An 11,852-nucleotide genomic window follows, 5' to 3' on the forward strand; every position below is an offset into this window, starting at 1 on the left:
GAATTCAGCTTTCATTTACACTAGAGTGGTTCATGTTTGATATTTTATTTATATGGCTCAAGGGCTGTCTTTTTACAGCAATCTGCTAATTAGAAATCACAAATAATTTACAGAATCTTTGGAACAGCCCAGGTTAAATGAGTAGCAATCCAAGCAAATAACTTCCAAATGAGGATAAATAAATATTTGTTACCTCTTTGGGGATTTTCCAGATGCTGCCCAGATGGTGGGAAATATTGTGTAAGAACCAATAAGCACATATGTATTAAAATCAGATACTGAAGGAACAGCCAGCGATTCACTGTAGCCACACATTTGCAATTTTTCTAAAAGCTAACATGAAAGCCTGTACTCTAGGAGTATTCTGTCTCAGATATATGGGTAGAATTTACTCCCCACCCCACCCCATTCCAGACACTCTGGGTGGTAGTCAATTACTCAAAGTAGACCTATTGAAATTAATGGCTATAACTTAGCCATGTTCATTAATTTTGATGGGTTTGACTAAAATTTGCTTTGACTACCACCCTGGATGTTGCTGTATAAATATACAGTGGTACCTCAGGTTACATACGCTTCAGGTTACATACACTTCAGGTTATAGACTCCGCTAACCCAGAAATAATACCTTGGGTTAAGAACCTTCCTTCAGGATGAGAACAGAAAACGCGCAGCTGCAGCGGGAGGCCCCATTAGCTAAAGTGGTGCTTCAGATTAAGAACAGTTTCAGGTTAAGAATGGACCTCCAGAACAAATTAAGTACTTAACCCGAGGTACCACTGTACCTTTTACATTAGAGGTGGTGGTGAGGAGAGGTGTCAAGAGTTCCTCCACAACTCCTCCCACCTGTTTTCTTCAGTGCCCTGTCATTAACACTAGGGCTAGCCCAAGACATTTTGCTGCTCGAGGTAAAGGACAATATGCTGCTCCCTCCCATTTTGTACATTCCATGTACAAAAGCTGACTGGACCAGCAGTGGAATCTTCTTTTGACATTGACGATGGCATCCTCCAATGTACCTGAGGCACCAGGCCAGATTAGGGGGTTCAGAACATGCAGTGTAGTGGGCAGAGCTTCTGCCCACCCAGTGGTAGGGGGTCCTTGGAGAAATAGCTGTGGGGCTGCTATTGCAACTACTCCATCATTTGCTGCCTGAGGCAATAGAAGGTGGAAATGGCTTCCTGAGTGGAATGGAGCTACTATGCTAGCTACACATTTACCAGGAGAGAGAAGAGTTGGGGAGAGGTGGAGGGAAAGTTGGTACAGTGCAAACGCATCAGCAGAGCCAAACTGGTGTGTTTGCACAGCGCAGACCTCCATGCCACCTTGTTCCTTCACCTCTTTCTCCGTGGTAAGCAACAGCAGCCCACTTGCCAAGAAGCTAATGTAGCAGCTCCACCCCACCCACTAAGCCACTTTTGAACTTCAGCACAACAATCCTTCTGTTTTTCTATATTTCCATTTTGCTAATCAGTCTGTATGTCTTCCAAGCAATTAGGACAAAGAAAGTTGCACTATATGCAGTTTTTATTAGATGAAACTATGCATGGCCTGTTAGGCAGGGCTTTCCAAATATGTGTCAATAAAAATTTAATGCAACCGCAGAGGGCATTCTGTGTATGCTGCTCAAATGTCAAACTGTACATGGGAATATCACATACCTGTTGCTGTTGTTTTAAAAAGTGTAATATTGAAGGATGCCCCACTCCTCCTAATACCAAACTCAGGTGGTGAGGGCTGCCAGAATCGTAGCCAAGATGAGACCACAGGGAAACAAGAGATAGGTTCCCACATGCTTAGGAGAAAATCAAGGTTTGTAGGGTGTGTTTTTTTTAACCCAGTAAGAACCGAGCAGTAGCTTCAGAAATTAGGAAAGAGAAAGTGAATGGAGTGTGTGGAATAAGATGCTCAGAATGAGTGGCTGGCTAGACGGAGGATGCATGTCAACATTTTGTTGCTGGTCCTACTTTTTATTTAGATTTCTAACCTGCAACTGGCTTGGAGTTGGTAATAAGAATGTTAAAAATAGAAGTAGCACCAGCATAAGGTAGAGCACATGCTTTGCATGCTGAATATCCCAGGTTCAGTCACTGATATCGCCAGTTAAGGGGATCTTGGGCAGCACTGGCTGGAAATGACCTCTACCTCAGAGCTTGGAGAGTTGCTTGCTGCCAGGCAAACGAACAATACTGGGCTAAATGGACCAGTGGTCTATACTGATATTAAGCACCCAAAAGAAACAGCAAGCAAACAGCTGAGAGGTGTAAAACAAAAGAAGAAATTGTAGTGGCTTTTTAAAAATCTGCAACAATAGGAATTTTGAGATGTTAAAGGAAAGTATATTCAGAGCACAAAATATTACATTGTAGGGTGTGCAATGCAGCTGTTGGACTTTGGCTGGAAAACTGGGTTAAAAATTTCAAGGTCATAGGATGACCTTAGGCAGGGATAGCTCTGCTATTAGGCAGAATGAGGCAGTTGCCTCAGGTAGCTCATTTGGGATTTTATGAAAAGGCAGCAAACTGTTAAGCAATTTAATTTATTCCTATGGTGTTTTCGTTCCAGAGAGACACTGCCTCAGGTGCCCTAATAACATAGCCAGTATTGGGTACTGTACAACTTGACTAGGGTGAAGCAAAAAGGATATAAGACAGCTGGGGAAAGGCTTGGAAAGGGGCACCCAAAATTATCAAGGGGGTGGAGGAAATCCCCAATGAGAAAAGGCTGCAACGTTTGGAGCTTTTTAATTTAGAGGGAAAGGTGCACAAGAGGAGACGTGATAGAGCTACAGTATATAAGATCGTGCGTGGTGTGGAGAAAGTGGGTGGAGAGAAAACATTCTCCCTCTCTCATAACACTAGAACTCAGATACATCCAATTGAACTAAATTTTGGAAGATTCAGGACAGCTAAAAGAAGGTAATTTTTCACACACTACATAGTTAAACTATGGAATTCATCCCACAAGGGGTAGTGACGGCCACCAACTTGGATAGCTTCAAAATAGGATCCTGAAAGATAAGGGTATCAAGTTTAGTAACCACAATGACTTTGTTCTACCTATAGCAGTGGAGGCTGTAGATGCTGAGAAACACATGTACACGCGCTATGTCTGCTAAAGTACATGCCTTGGGCCGAGTGCTATTCTACAACCTCTCTCTGAAAGAAGTATTTCCCACTGGCATTATCTGTGACCTATTGGGCAAAGGCAACTGGTGTATGCAACTCAGGAGAATGGAAGCAGCTGGTGTGTGCACCACACTTCAAGTTTGGTCAGTTGGCTCTCGCTCCCTGTAGAGACAACTTCTCTTCTTATTGCCTTCACAGGGCACCTTGGAGCTGTCCAAGGTTCTGTACACTCTGCTCAACTTGAATTTGCAACTTGGCACTGCCTGCTTTGCTTGCAAGCCTGAAGGGCCCATGAAACTGGACATCCGGTTATCTGTCACCCAAGGTAGCTGCCTCACTTTACCTAACAGTAGCGCTAGCCCCATGTGTCTGTTGATTGTGTGCAAATATGCAACTCCATGTTCCTTTTCTAGTCTCCATTTCCTGTGAGAACTTATTTTCTTAACATAACAAGCATGTTTCTTACAACAGAGAAAACTTTAAAGAGCGGCCTTGGCCAGCTCACTTCACTCAGCTATTGTACTTTGCTGAGTCTTATTGGAGAAATCTGAAGTACTTTCTGCACTAAAATGTTGCAAAAACCATTCTTCGGTACAATAAATAAGGGTAATATTCTCTTTGTAGTGTTTGGACACTTCAACGTACCTTCAGAGCTAAGCCGCTCCCACCCATGACATTCTTTCAAAAATAATTGTTCAAAGTTAATATGTAATCTTGCAAAACTAAATATGACTTGCCTTGTAACACTTTCCTTAAACTAACTGCTTTTTGAAAGTGGGGAGGGAAATGCGAGTTCAAAATGAATATTATACATATGTATGCTTATAAATTCTGGTCTTACTAACCCAGTTCCTCCCACATGTATTTCCCACAAACTGTCAGCTTCCCACAGGAACCCACCCACATTGCACACCTCAGCACAATGCTCTCAACAAAGGCCTACCAGCCCCTGATGTTCTGAGGCTTATGTTCCACCCGCCTTCAGTCTTCCCAGGTTTACCAGCTCTGTAATTAAGTATTAAGCTGAGGGAGCCCTATTCAGGCAGGAAGACTGTTATTTGGTAGTGCAGTGCTGTGTGTTGTATCTGCAGCATATGTATGTTGCATTCTTCAAATCAATGAAAAGAAAGAACATCAATTGAAACACACACAACTGCCCTCTCCGTACTGCACCCACAACAATTGATGAGGTAGGTTAAGCTGAGAGACAGTGATTGGCTGGAGGTCATCTCATTAATTTCATGGAGCTTTCAATACAGGCTTACCAGCCAAAGTTAGTTTAGTAATTCCTGGGGGCAAGGAAACCAAGAGCAGAAGATGGTATTTGGGGATGGTGGGTGGCGCTGTGGGTTAAATCACAGAGCCTAGGACTTGCCAATCAGAAGGTCAGCAGTTCAAATCCCCGCAACGGGGTGAGCTCCCATTGCTCGGTCCCTGCTCCTGCCAACCTAGCAGTTCGAAAGCACATCAAAATGAAAGTAGATAAATACGGTAGGTACTGCTCCTGTGGGAAGGTAAACGGTGTTTCCGTGTGCTGCTCTGGTTCGCCAAAAGCGGCTTAGTCATGCTAGCCTCATGACTTGGAAGCTGTACGCCGCCTCCCTCGGCCAATAAAGCGAGATGAGCGCCGCAACCCCAGAGTCGGTCATGACTGGACCTAATGGTCAGGGGTCCCTTTACCTTTTTATACCACCATGTAGCCCAGCCCTACGAACCACCACTGTTGTTCTCTTGCATTGCAGCTGAAATAGATGGTGCTAGGCAACCACTCTGCAAAGGCAGCCGAGCTTGAGCTATGTTGATGGACCCTCCCCTCCCCCACCTCTCCAGAGCGCCCACCCCCACACTTCATTATTGCACTATTGCCCCTTTCCAAAAATTCACATAGGGAGCTTATCCCCATCAAGCTGGTCTCAAAGCATGCTATAGAGCTGTGAATCATGGCTAAAAACTGGTGGTCTGCAGGTGATTCATCATACAAAACAATTTTCACCTGCTGCTAACCATTTTGAAACCAGGTGAGTTTCTCTCATAAGGAAAATAAAAGGGTTGGCAGAAGTTGTGTGTGAGGGAGAAAGAGAGTCTGCTGCAATGTTACACCGTTCATTTGCATACTTGAGTTGTCAGTGAGTACTGATTTGTTTCTGGGCACAATTCAAAGTGCTGCTTTGTTTTGCTGTTACCTATAAAGGTATAAACAGCTTGGACCCATGGTATCAAAAGGACTGCCTTCTCCCACATGACCCTGCCCATCTCCTGAGTAAGCCTGGCCCACCCACAGGGTGGCTGCCTTGCCCCCACGACTAAGGGGCCCCAGGACTGTGCAGCATCACCATGTCGTGTGTGCACTCCCCATGGCATGCATGCATGGCATCAGCATGCCTCGCAGCACAATGAAGTGGACAAGGAGGTGCAGGCAAAACAGGACATGCTGGCCCTACACCTGAGGTCTTCTTCTGAGGCTCTCCTTGGAGTTCTTCCACCTTTGGAGGTCATGCATGGGCATTTCCAGCACACTACTTACTATTATTATTTTGCTTTCATTATTTTAAAATATTGCTATGCCATTTTTCTGGGCAAAGCCTTTCCAAAGCCTCTAACAACAACAACAACAACAACAACAACAACAACAACAACAACAACAACAGGAAAAAATATTACTAAAAACAGAAAAAATACAGATTGACAATGATAAAACATATCCAGACCACCACCAACATAATAATATTCCAGCCTCTATCTAGTGAATATGAGCAATATTTTTTTACAGGAAAGGCCAACACAAACAAATAGGTATTATTATAGGTTTGTGGGTTCTAGAATTTAATTAAGGCTTGGAATTTTAAAACCAGGAAATAGCTAGATTCATGTGTATTTAGGATAGATCCATGTGTGCATTTGAGCCGTATACTAGATGTTTCTAATCCTTTAATTAGAATGTTTGAAAGACTACGGTAATTAAGTTCCTAAACTGTGTATTAGACACTTTGCTAATCCCTTGAAATTAACATGTGTTAGAAAGCAATTGCGTCAGACTAATTTCCCTTGGAGGTGTTAGCCTGGGGTGAGGGGTCATTCATACAACAAGAGGGCCAAATAGTGTGTTAAAAGAGGCCAACGCTTAGGTTAGCAAGGGGCATAAACTGGAATGTGACCTATGAAGCAAGGCAAGCTGCAGGGCACAGAGCAGTGATGGTGCTGTGCTTGGAGATTGTGGGTGGAATCTAACAGTATGCAAGGCCTTCTGAAAAGCCTGAAGTATAGCCATCCACCACAGCTGTATTGGGAGGGAGTTCCAAAAGTGTGAAGGCACCACAGAAAAAACCCTCTCTCTTGTGGTTTGTCCATCTCACATGCCTAGGAGGTGAACATACTCAAGAGGACCTCTGCTTGAGACTTAGAATAAGGTAGATTTTACTTTGGAGAAAACAGGCATGAGTGGTCTGCTAATGTTTGTTTGTTTGTTTGTTTGTTTGAGAGAGAGAGAGAGAGAGAGAGAGAGAGAGAGAGAGAGAGAGAGAAAACAACTATGTTTAAACATTAACTTGCCACTGCTGCATCATGTGCATTGCTTCAGAACAAAAGCAGTCATTCTCATCTGCAAACTCCTTAAATACTGTGTGTTATATTCAAATAAATTCTGCTTGGAGTAGATCCACTGAAATTATTGGACCTAAATCAGTCATGCCCACTAATTTTGTTTTGTTTTTTTTAAATGATATTTATTAGAATTTCAAATAGTACATAAAAGCAAAAAAGTAAAACCAAAAAAAAAAGAAAAGAAGAAAAATTCAACATTTGCAATCCATATTTTCAATACCTTTTTTCCACAACTTCCCCTCGCCTCCCCTTCTTGTATTCCATGTCCAAAAGTTTGTTCAACAAGTTCTTATCCCTAAATTTTTAACCTTAATTTGTTGTTATATTTAATTCAATTTATATATCAACTTTTAGCTTATATACACCAATCATTATACTTAAAGACTTTTTCTAAGATCGACCCAGTTTCCCTTCCACGAATTCCCCATTTTAATACTAGTAACAACACAAAAAGAAAAAAAGATAGAAGAAATCAAAATATTTTTGTACACCCTTTGGATTTCCAAACCCCACCCTCCCTTCCCCGGTTTCGATCCCCGAACCGTTGTCCATTAGTCCGTCTATTATCAGCCTGGCAACCTCACATCTGAGGCCCTTAAATCTCTCTCAGTCCCTCTCTGCCAGTTTCTTTGAAAGTCCTTTATATTAAACACCAAGTCTCAGAGGGGCACTATCCCTATAATGTCCATGTTCCTTCCTGCCAGACCTCCGTATTTAAAGGTGGAGCTCAAGTCTTGTTTCTCAATCCTTTTACGTCCAAATAGTCCAAAGGCTCCAACTTCCACGTTGATCAGATTTATAGTCCATAGATCTTCAGATCTCCACAAAAGGAGATCTTTCCATTCCTCATTTTCCAATTCAAACCCAGTTTTTATCATCCAGTCCTTATTTTATTTTATGTCCATCTTGACAGGCCTCCGGCTCTCCTTTGCCTTCTGCAGCATTGCAGCCCCTCCTCCTTCCTGCTCCTCCTGTTCAACATATAACTCTTTCTCCACTTCCTCAATTTTCTCAAGTTTCTTTTCTTGTGCAGCTGCCTGGGTTTTGTACATCGAGTCCTTTTCCAACTCAGTAGATTCCTTTACTGTTGGCTTCAAAGTTATGGCACTTGTAGACAAAACATGACCTTGCTCTTGCAACTTACGCAACTTTCTCACGAGAAAAATAACCTCATCCAGGTCAGCTAGTATTTTTCGACCTATTTCAATTTTTGTAATGTCCCTGAACCCCCACTAGAGGAATTCTGCTTATTCAGTATTCCTTTCACTTCCAACCCAAAAGTCAAGTTAATTTGTTTCAGTTCTTCTTTATTTTCAGCGATTTGTAACTATATTGTATCTAATGTAACCAGCAAGAACATCAGAAACAAAGTTCTCTATTTTTTCCGACTTTGACAGCTAATTTGACAGCTGTCAAAATCTTCTATATCTCCTCAGCAGGCTCCTCTCGCGGATCACTCCCGGGTCCCGGGGGGGTGGTCCTTTAGCTCACAAAGTTAGCTCTTATCCTCCAGCACAATTACTTATACTATCAATCCGTGCAATTAATAACTTTATCCAATAAGAAAGAGATCTTTCGACCTTGGTTATTTAGTCCTTGCTTCAAATTATTTACAAGGCGGGGAGACGGACTTCCTCTTTGCGTCTTCCCCGATTGTGCCGAATTCAAACGGAAAAAATATTTCTTTTGTAAATCAAATTCCATATTACTCACGGGCTTTTACTTTTGGTCCAAATGTTCAAAAGAAGAAGTCAGCGCTCTCCGACCATGGCATGCGGCTGCACTCAGTAGGGAAAGCAGTCAATTCTCAGCACCACGCCGCTCCCCGTCCCCAGTTCCGTAGCCTTTAAAAAGGCTCCTTCACTGGTCAGGGGGGCGCAAATGGTGCCCGCCGAATCACCAGGTCCACAGGCTTCCGCGCCTGTGGTTTCTAAGGATCCCCGCGTCACCGCCGCGGCAGGACCCAACCCCCACTGAGCCGATTCCCTCCGGAGCTCGGAGGGAATCCGCCATTAGACGATGGCGCTAACCCGGAAGTCCACGCCCACTAATTTTGATGGGTCTTCTTTGACTTGGACTTACTATATTTTTATCCGCTTTGACCTCAGATATACTATTCTCATACTAACTTCTTCTGTTGAAGTAGCACATTAAAGAACACGTTTTTAAAACATCTCCCCACAGTGTCACTTATCATGGTTCTACGCAAATGACGGCTTCTGTGTAATTCCTTTCCAGGAATGTTCAAATGGCAGCTTAGAGGGAATCTAATACCCCATGGGCTTATGAATCTAGAATTACACACTATGCAACATTTTCATTTGGTCTTTGTGGTGAGCTTAGACAAACCACAAAACATCAGGAAATATGCTCCACCTACCATTCATTGTTTCTAAAGAAACAGCTTTTTATCAGGAATATTACTGATTTCCTTTCCTGTGGGAAAGTGTATGATGGAAAGAAGAAAGAAAGTTATTGCTCAATTTACTTAACTCTTACTTCATTCAACACTTTTTGCAAGATTTTTTAATAATGATGATGACCACAACTCTATTTTTTTAATATATCATGCCCATGCTGTTTTAGAGATCAGTTCAGATTAACCTGGTCTAGGCAGAAAAACAAACTTTTCCATTACACAGGACAAGTGTGGATAAGCCCCTAGTTATCAACATTTCCTCCTCCCCAATTAAGTGAATCATCCTTATCAGAATCTTAGCCAAGGAGGAAAGCAAGACTACACATTCCTTAATTATTAAGCTTAATTGTTCCAGGAAAACAAGATTCCTCGTTCTCAGTAGTACTTGCCACATGGATTCCTTTTTTAAAAAATGTTTTACAGAAACACTCCTGAATAGGTTTATGTGAATGGTCAATATTTCATGGCAAAGTTCAATGTTTTATGGAATCTGAGAAAGCAGTACATAAACTGAGGCAGACGATAGTATTTCAGGTTTTCTGTTGTTTCAAAAACCTGAAAATCTTGTTTGGCTATAGGTGACCATGACATCAAAGAAATGTGATTACAACAGCCTTCACCATCCAGGTGCCTTCCAGACATTTGGGCCTACAACTCCCATGAGCCGTAGCCAGCACATGTTGACAAGGGGCTGATGGTTTAGCATGAATATGCAAGTGTGCAGGCTCCCAGACAGGAAACTGTGGTTGCTTGGCTCCTCCCCTAGTCCTGCTGCTGCTGTGCTGCTGTAATCTAAACCGTGGTTTGCCTTAGAATGTCATCCAAATCTGGGCTCATGGTTTGTGTCTTCCAGACAGACTAACTAGGAGCTGTAAACTAAGAAAAGAAGACCGTGACACTGCTATCTTTTATGGGAGTCTGCATGCTCATGTGTTCGTACTGGTAAACCATGGTTTGTCTTTGAATTATGTGTGAACTGTTTCACTATTGAAGGATCTGGTAACATGTTAAGACCACAATTCTAAACACACTAGGGGACTAAGCCCTATTGAACATAGGACTGCAAAGCACTGTTACTTTCCTTTTTCATTCAAGTGAAGAAAAAACATACCGTAGTTGTGTCATAGGTACAGTACTTTTTTAATGAAAGGCAGCTTTTCAATTAATTTATTTTTCCAACCACAATTGATTGTAGAAGCAAATGGTATTACTCCGGGGATTTTCTAGTTTTCTTTCTAAAGTGTCTATCATTTTTTAGCCAGTCTTACTATTTTATTCCCTTGAACACCAATTGCTTCATTCTTTGTAATGCCTGACAGAATACATTGATTTACCATTGTGATATGCCCAAGATTAAGCATGGCATAATCCAGTTTGTAAACAATAGAACAGGCATAGACAAACTCAGCCCTCCAGATGTTTTGGGACTACAACTCCCATCATCCCTAGCTAACAGGACCAGTGGTCAGGGATGATGGGAATTGTAGTCTCAAAACATCTGAAGGACCAAGTTTGCCTATGCCTGCAATAGAAGATATGAAAGCTGGACCAGGCCCAGAGCAACCCCAATCTCCCATACCTCAGAAACTCCAGATGCACAAAACAATTGTCTATATCTAACATAGCATTTGGATCAGATATTGTGTCTTGTGTATATATGGGAGCAAATTGCTTGTAATATGTTCAGTGGTGGAGTTAGGTAATTTTAGACTCTGGATTTAATGGTCTTATTGGAGGGGGTGGATTTAGATAGTAATATGTATCATTTTGCTTACTTTGAAACCGAGTATTGCAATATTGGATCTATGATAGCTATATGAGGTGCAATGTAGCAACCTTGTTGCAATCCCACCTTTTGCTCCAAAGTATGATGATTCAGTTGCACAAAAATGCTGTAGTCTAGAAGTGCCCAAAGACCCCAGCCGCACTTCTATAGCCACGTCTCTGTTTTCACTAAGGCATCATTTAAATCTCATGCATGCAGAGTCATGATTCCTAATTATTCTGTGCAAACAGCCTCTTGTTGCCCTTTGTGTGGGGGTGGTGTGCTCCACCCCTTCAGCTATGACCGTACAATGGAAATGAAAAGTCATTTGTCCAGGGTATATTTGAGACCTGTCAAGACTCATGCTGATCTTAGGCAGAGTTGTAAGTTATACAGTAGGAACAGCTCAATGAAGAACCCTCTTAAACTCGCATTTATTTACATAACTTATTTGACTAAAAATAACTGATTACTAAGAATGCAATTGAGCAGCATCCCACTCTAAGCCCCCTGCTGAGAGCTACAGGTTGATTTGGCTAATCACTTCTTTCCTATAGTCCTTATGAGATATTTCCAACAAAATTCAGAGCAGTGCACATGGAATACTTTTGGAATAAAGGCAAATGGGGAGATGACGACTTTCATTGAATGTGAACCCAGAGAGTAATTTGATATAATTGCTATACAACTGGGGAGTTATTTTCCTCTTTACAATCTTAGTGAATCCTTGTTTGTGTATAATATATCATTTTATGATGGGGAAAATCCCTTACTAGGGGTTTTTATCTCCAAGGAACATACATCATTGATTCCTTATTCATATTTATAGATATATATGCACAAAAAAGCATTCCTGGAAACAAACATATACTTATTTAATATTTGGTAGATGCAATTCATCATTTGCCTCAAAGAAGGTACTCCACACTAGTTAGGATAT

The sequence above is a fragment of the Podarcis gaigeae genome (genome assembly GCF_964106915.1).
Source record: "Podarcis gaigeae genome assembly, chromosome: 4".
NCBI lineage: Eukaryota > Metazoa > Chordata > Lepidosauria > Squamata > Lacertidae > Podarcis > Podarcis gaigeae.